Below are 8,245 nucleotides of genomic sequence, written 5' to 3'. Positions count from 1 at the left end.
CTATCTAGGTTGGTCATAACTTTCCTTCCAAGGAGTAAGTGTCTTTTAATTTCATGGCTGCAATCACCATCAGCAGTGATTTTGGAGCCCCAAAAAACACTGTTTCCTCATCTATTTCCCATGAAGTGATGGGACCAGATGCCATGATCTTAGTTGAAAATGACCTTAGTCACTAGGGAAATGCAAATCAAAGCTACAATGAGATACCACTTCATATTCACAAAGTTGGCCGTTGTAAAACAGAAAATGACCAGTATTTGTGAGGATGTGGAGAAATCAATAACTTCCTGCATTGCTGATGGGAATGTAAAATGGTACAGCATCTATATAAAAGTTTAGTAGTCCCTTAAAAAGTTAAATATAGATTTGTCATATGGACCTAACAATTCCACTTGTAGGTATATACTCAAAGAAATTGAAAACAAATGTTCAAACAAAAGCTTGTAAACAAATATTCACAGCAGCATTATTCACAACATGCAAAAGGTGGAAACAACCCAAATGTTCATCAACTGATGAGTGGATAAACCAAATGGGCTATATCCATACAACAGAATATTACTCATCCATAAAAGGAATGAAGTACATGCCAAAACATGGATGAACCTTGAAAACATTATACAGAGTGAAAGAAGCCAGACACAAAAAGCCAGATATTGTGTGGTTCTATTTATATGAAACATAGGAAGGAGCAAATCTATAGCAATAGCGTTCAGATAAGTGACTGCCAAGGACTGGGGGAGGTAGAAATAAGGGAGTTACTGCGAGTGGGTAGCAGTTTCCTTTTGTGGTGATGAAGAAGTTCTGAAACCAGATGGTGCTGATGGTTGAGCAGCATTATGAATGTACTTGATACCACTGAATTGTACACTTCAAAATGATTAAAATGTAAGTTTTCTGTTATGTGTATTTTATCACAATTAAAAAAATTAAGACAAATGTTTATCTAGCCAAAATACAGCTTGTGCATTTTTAAAGTGATTTTGGATTTTCTTTTTTCTTTGACCTTCTGGCATACACATAGCAAAACACAGCCCTAAAATGCCAAGACATTGGTGCTAAAGAAGACTCATTCTTGTTTCAGGGGCTCATCTCCCTCCACAGGGCCAAGGAGAACTGAACTGGAGAATGAAAGTGAAAGTGAAGTCACTCAGTCATGTCTGACTCTTTGCGACCCCATGGACTGTAGCCTGCCAGGGTCCTTCGTCCATGGAATTTTCCAAGCAAGAGTACTGGAGTGGATTGCCATTTCCTTCTCCAGGGGATCTTCCCAACCCAGGGATTGAACTTGGGTCTCCTGCATTCCAGGCAGACGCTTTACCATCTAAGCCACCAGGGAAGCCCCACCTGGAGAATATGAGTGCCCATTTCTCCCTCGAGGGACAGCTTGCAAGGGAAATGTTCCAGGAACCAGGCCCAGAGCCTAACTGGGTTGTGACCGAGCACCCCAGCTTGATTCCTTGGACATAGCTACTCTCAGCTTCATGGGGGGTGCCACATTCAGGCCTTGGCTCATCACATGGCCCTGGTAAGCTCATAACACTTTCCCTGGGCTCCTCCTCTAGGAAGGGGACATGTCAGAAACTGTAGTTTCAGGCATCTTTCCTGGGATTTCAAATGAGACCCAACTCTGGGGCAGGACTTGGAATCCCATGGGCTGTTTGGCCCACACACCTCCCCTTGGGCCACTTTTGCTGTTATGTTATTTTTCATTGGTGGGGCAATCACTGTACCCCTTTGCACAGCTTTCATCTGGAGAATCTTAAAGCTCTTTACCTCCATTCCGTTCCATCATAGCCCTTTTTAGCAACAATCTTTTTTTTTTTTTGCATTCCAAACTATAAAAACAAAATTCTTGGTGAGGCAAGCAGACTCCCTTCAGCCAAGTAAAGGACACTCTTGGGTAGGGAAACTCCTGCCCATTCACTTGGGATGGCCTTAGCTCACATCTGCCCATTACACGCAAATTCTGGGCCTGGTCTGAGCCAGCCTCTTGGGTTCCAAGCTCTTCTCTTAAAGGGAGAGTTGGATTTGATCTGGTTCTTTTGTCTTTAGCTAATTCCCGTTTTATCATTTAACAGCCTAAATTTAGTTCAGCACTCCATCTTCATAGTTCAGCTTTCCAATGTGCCATCAGGAACAGAAGCAACTTTGAGTGGGAGGCATTGCAGAGGAGTGATGTGGGGCCTGGGGCCAGTAGGTAGGAGGAGGGGCTGCTGTATTAGCAGAGCTGGCTTCTGACACTTCTAGTTTGGCCTCAGACACATAACAGACCCACGTACCACAGAATTCCTCTGATTCAACTGAACAGAGGTTTAGAGCTGCAGTGAAATAACTAATCAGCTCTTTCCTTCCTACATCCATTCAGCAGTATGGTGTGTTGGCATAGTGCACAGTAGCTGTTAACCACTCTAAGAAAAGAAAGAGCCACTCACTCTGATTAGCTGTCAGAACTAATTTTCAGCCGTGTTATTATATGGTAAGGAGGAAAAAGGAAATCCAAGGAAACTGTGCTTACGGCCACTGCCTAATCAGGTTTTTTCCCCTTCATCTGTTTCATACAAAAGCTGCCTAGAATTACTGGTGTGAGCCATTAGGTTCCTCTCTTCAAGTGTTAATTAAATGTGATATTTTAAAATATACACTCCTCTTTCCAGGTAGAACAAACGGAGGCTTTTGTAAATTGTTCAGTGCCCATTGGTCCCCCATTGCAGTTCTACTTCATTGCCTTGTACCTTCTATTCCCCTGTTGGGCCACAGTTCCAGCAGCAATAAGTACAGAGCAATTATTTCTGCCAGAAGTGTTCCCCCTTTCAGAGCCTGAAAGGGGCTTGCCTTATTTTGGTTATGTGTATCTGCGTGCTTGAAAGAAAGGCATATTATAATATCAGGCCTCTTTGTTTTCCCTCTTTTAATACCCACCGGTTCTCCAAGATGTCGTTGGCAAACACAACACCATTTGCTTTTGTTCCCTTTATAAATATTTTCCACGTGAGCCCTATTTCTTACTCATAACTGCTGAGTGTCTTGCTACAGAAAACAACTGTTCCAAAGTAGTAGACTGAACGAATGCAGTCTGTGTGGTTCAGATTGAGGAATATTTACTGTGCCTTTGAACCGAAATGCCTCAGAATCTGAAGCAGCTTATAGTCTCTTGGGTCTTTGAAAGCAACTCAAATGGTAGGTTTGTGTGTGTAAGATGGGAGCTGGGGGCAGGTGGTGCGACCTGGAAAATCCAGTGAATCTTCCCTGTCTGTTCCGGTCATGAAATTATCCATTCAGCAGCAGTTGCTGAATGCTTGTTATGTGTTTACTGCTCTCGCACAAGTTAGGACACCCAAGGTGACCTTTCAATCAAAATAGAAAGCTTGTACTGCTAAGTCGCTTCAGTCGTGTCTGACTCTGTGCGACCCCTTAGACGGCAGCCCACCAGGCTCCGCCGTCCCTGGGATTCTCCAGGCAAGAACATTGGAGTGGGTTGCCATTTCCTTCTCCAGTGCGTGAAAGGGAAAAGTGAAAGTGAAGTCGCTCAGTCGTGTCCGACTCTTAGCGACCCCATGGACTACAGCCTACCAGGCTTCTCCGTCGATGGGATTTTCCAGGCAAGAGTACTGGAGTGGAGTGCCAATGCCTTCTCCTAAGCTTGTACTAGACACTCCATATCAAGAAGTTCAAGGAATCAGATCTCATTGTTACTATATATCTATGAAAGATGGAAACCCTATTGATGGCTCAGTGGGAAAGAATCCGCCTGCTAGTGCAGGAAATGCAAGAGATATGGGTTCAATCCCTGGGTCAGGAAGATCCCCTAGAGAAGGAAATAGCAACCCACTTCACTATTCTTGTCTGGAGAATCCCACAGACAGAGGAGCCTGGCAGGCTACAGTCCATGGGGTTGCAAAGAATCAAACACAACTGAGCAACTGAGCGTGCACACACAAACCCTATCCACGAATCTGGAGACATGGAGCATTTCGCTAGTTTGGAAGAATGCTTACCATAAGACATTACGTAATTAAGTACATTTTTATTTTAAAAAATGAATAAATTTTGTATTTTGCCAACAGACAAATCCTATATAGTCTTGTACTCTGATGAAAAATGTTCAGATTACTGCACAGAGTGCCAGCTCTGCTCTTGCCAGAGTTTATTATAATAAGATGCTTGAAAATATTACTTTTGTCCAGGTTCAGATCATCCAACAAAGCTTCTGGTTCTACGCTAGGTAGTAACGATAGGAGGTAGGCAATTGGGAGTCACATGCCTGGATAACTTCCTCAAGGTTCTGCCTTCTTCCTCTGAACACCCCGTAGCCTCTGGTTTTAATTTGATCTTGCTACTATGACTCCTTCCCCCCAAATAATGATCTGTACCTCATCCTAGATCAGGTTCTACTAACCATTCCTTTTTGAAGCATTGTAGCAAGACGAGCCATGATTCCTTAAATGATTAAAGTGTTTGTTAAACTCTTGATAGATTTAGGCCAACTTCCTAGGACTCTCAGGAATATGTGACTGGGTGGACTTTGGGGAGCTTCATTCTAATAGGATTCTCATTTCAAACATACATCTAAGTATACAAGTGCCACCCACTGTACCCCGTCTGGTGCTAGGAGTAGGGAGCACATACCATGTATCGCCGCAGGGTCATACGCGTGCGGTGCTCCATTAGTTGGCGGTCCCAACTGACTGTTTTTGTCAAGTAGTGAAAATGAACCCTGACTTTTCTTTATGCCATGCACTGATTGGGGATGTGTTGGATCTGTTGAGCAAGAATGTACTTCTAGAACTCATTTGAGAGCTCTCCAAATCTCAGGCCTTCCACTCTCTATTTTCTTACAGTGACATCATGATGTTTTTCCTGCTGTTGCTTTGCTTTCAAAATGTGTTGTTCTTATAACGGTCTTTCCTGCTGTGTTAAACAGTTCGAGTCATGCAAGGGGACTTTTAAAATGGACCGTGATAGGTTATGTTTTTGAGGTGTCTACACCATGTCTCTCATTTTACAGCCCTCTTGCTTTAGCATCTTGCCACCCTCTCATAAAGGGGTGAAGCTTATTTCCCTCTCTACCCTCTTTGGATTAGGAAGTGACCTCTTTTGATTAGTGTAATATTTCATAATTACACTGTGTACCTCCAAGGCAAGGTCTTAACTTTTACTTGCCTTTACTTTCTGGAAGGGTCCTTCTTAGACTCTAACAACCATGCTGTGAAGAAGCCCAAGCAGACACGTAGACAAGCCCGCATGGAAGAGAACAGAGGCTCCCAGATAATATTCCAGTGAAGCTCCCACATAGCCACCAACACAACTAGCATCCATATAACTAAGGCCATTTTGAATCTTCTAGCTGTCCCAACACCCAGGCCAACGTCGAGAAAAGGAGGACTATTCCAATTGCGAGAAATGAAAAAATAACCTTGAGCAGAAATACGAATTAGTAGAATTCCTGGAATTGGAGGACAGGTGATGGCAGGGGCATGAGGTGCATTTTGGATAACTGGAATTTTCCCAGTCTCTGAAATCATGCTGTTTGATATCCTGACCACTTCTTTGGAAACATGGGAAGGATAAAAGGTGAAAAGAATCCAGAAACTTTTTTGAAATTAAGATTTCTTCTTTTTTTGATGTGGACAATTTTGAGATTTACTGGATTTGTTATGATGTTGGTTCTGCTCCTTGCTTTTGGCTCTTGGGCCTTGAGGGAAAAAAAAATAAGTATGGGATCCCAACTCCCCAGGGAATTTAGCCTGCATCCTCTGGGTTGGGAGGCGAACCCTCAACCGCTAGGCCACCAGGGAGGTCCCCAGAAACATTTTTGTTTGGATTATGACACCTTAAAGGTGGGCCCTGGGGCTTCCCCAGTGGCTCAGATGGTAAAGAATCCACTTGCAATGCAGGAGACTTAGGTTCGATCCCTGGGTCAGGAAGATCCCCTGGAGAAGGTAATGGCAATCCATTCCAGTATCCTTGCCTGGAGAATTCCATGGACAGAGAATTTTGTCAGGCTATGGTCCATGAGGTCACAAAGAGTCGCACATGACTGAGGGACAAACACACACACTCATACAAAGGCGGGCCCTAAGTGGCCTACTCAGCTCTGTCTTGTAGGAGATGCTCAGTGAGCAAGGGACTGAAGTCAGAGGCAGCTTTCCTCCTTGACTCCCGGGACTCTTCCTCTCCCTCCAACCCTTTCCCACTCCCTGAAACTACCAGTTGACTTTCAATCAAACAGAAATCGACATTGCTTATCTATAAATATCTTCAATAGCATTCAAACTAACCAGGTTTTCTTGAAATTGACATCAGCTAGGACTCCATCATTAATAGGAGAGCCTCTTTCCATTGGAGTCTTCAAAAAGATTCACATGAAAATGATGCTTTCCATCCTCCCCCAGCTCCCACCCCCACCCCAGAGCAGAGGCATTGAGCAGAGATGTGCCTGCCCCACAGAAAGGGAGATTCTGTTTCACTAGACTTAGAAAAGCTGGAGAGATTTAAATCTTGGAATTAGCTACAAATGAGTAATACAGCATTAGCACGAGCTGGCCATAATGTTCCTCCTAAGGACACATCCCTCTCGTTTGGTTACTCGGCTTTTGGAGCTCCAGCTGAACTTCCCCTGAACTTCAGCTGAACTCTCTCCTGGTTGGAGACAGTCATGCTGTGGAGCAGTGGTTCTTACATTTTAATGTGCATGCAGACTACCCGAGATCTAGACAGAATGCAGATTCAGCAGTTCTGGAGAAGGCCTAAGACTCTGCATTGCTAACAAACTCCCAGGTAATGCAATTGCTGCTGGTCCCCAGAATGTGCTCTGAAGAGGAAGGATGTGGTGGATTTATCCCAACGGCAAAGAGCTGTGAGACATGGATTCAGTCCAAGTTCTATATGATTCTGTGCACTTTACTTTAAATCTCATTAAAATTCTGACTTTTTGTCTGTAAAGTGACAAGTAATAGTATCTGCCTCAAAGCATTGTTTTAAGAGTTCAATGAGGTAATCAGTAAAGCACTTTATAAGTCTTTATTAACTTATTGGTTGGTGATCTTGAGGCTTGCTTGGATTCTCCACCAAGTGTGTGTTGGATAACGGTGGGCTTCTTACAGCAGAACCAAGAAGAGGACGATGGGGATTGCCCAGCTTCTCGGTGACTGACTGTCCTTGAGTCTGAGTGGAGGGGAAGCAAAAGTTAAAACTGATTCCGTTGACACCACCAAGGGCTGGTTGAGACCCCAGTGCTTAGGAGATGGAGCAGCTAGCTGTGTCCCCATGCATTGCTGAATAAAAGACAAGAATACATAATTCCCTCTTGATTCTTTTTCTTATCAGAGAGAAAGGATGGGAAACAGAAAATATTTCTTTAACTGAGGTATTAGAATCAATGAATTTACTGGACAGTTGGAACAATTCTCTCCTAGGGTTAAAAGTGATAACTCTTGTCAAAGGCCTTAGAAATCTCTAGAGCTTATACAGTTTTAAGGCTTTATTATTGTAGAATGTCATTGTTGAAAAAGACTTCCTTGACTACATGCTGATCATGTTGAATTAGTAAAAGTCTTATAATTCATCTAAATAAATGTGGTTTGCCTAAGTCCTGGCAGGTTAAGCTGAATTATAGCTACTTGCAAGCGCCATGATTGGAGAGAAACAGCTTAGATAAAGGTAGTTGTTATTATATTTTTGAGCTTCTAAGAAACAGGGAAGCTAGTTTTGGTTTCGTTGGAAAGGACACCTGGGCGTTCACTACACACCACCTTCCCCCAGCCCTGCCCAGATGGTAGTGAAAGCGAACCTTGGTGATTTCAAGGTTCTTTCAAACCAGATTCTTTCAAAGAAGAATCACATTCCCTTGAGCAGTCATTAAATTTCTAGAGCAAATTCCTGTCAAGCCCCTTTCAATATTTGTAAGTTTTTCTCCAAATCTTTTTTACTTTGGTTTTCTGCCAGAAATGGGTGCAGATGCATCAGCTACCTCGCAAAAAAAAAACCTGTTCTCACAAGTTTCATTGCACCACTTGGCAGAGAAAAAGGCCTGGGTACAGGCTGAGAACTTTCACATAAATCCAGAAGGTTTGGGAATTGAGCCACTTGACTTCCCGCCCATCACCAAGAAGAAACAAACTCTGAGGCCAGGATCTAAGATTCCCCTCAGCAGAAAAGGAGGAAACTCTCCAACTTTCTTTTTGAGGCAAATTCCATAGATTGTTACAAAGATAGGCCATTTCAGAATTTTCCAGGATAGCAA

General features: G+C 43.2%; 1 non-coding gene across 1 annotated transcript; it reads right to left on the bottom strand.

Annotated features, from left to right (window-relative positions):
- Positions 1–1,267: 1,267 nt before the first annotated feature.
- On the bottom strand, positions 1,268–1,339 carry TRNAS-GGA (transfer RNA serine (anticodon GGA)). Its single transcript has one exon. It is a non-coding gene; the product is annotated as a tRNA-Ser (tRNA).
- Positions 1,340–8,245: the final 6,906 nt, after the last annotated feature.

Source organism: Giraffa tippelskirchi, chromosome 8 (assembly GCF_054371585.1).
Source record: "Giraffa tippelskirchi isolate mGirTip1 chromosome 8, T2T-mGirTip1v1.2.pri, whole genome shotgun sequence".
NCBI lineage: Eukaryota > Metazoa > Chordata > Mammalia > Artiodactyla > Giraffidae > Giraffa > Giraffa tippelskirchi.
This window is presented reverse-complemented; position numbering and strand designations above follow the sequence as displayed.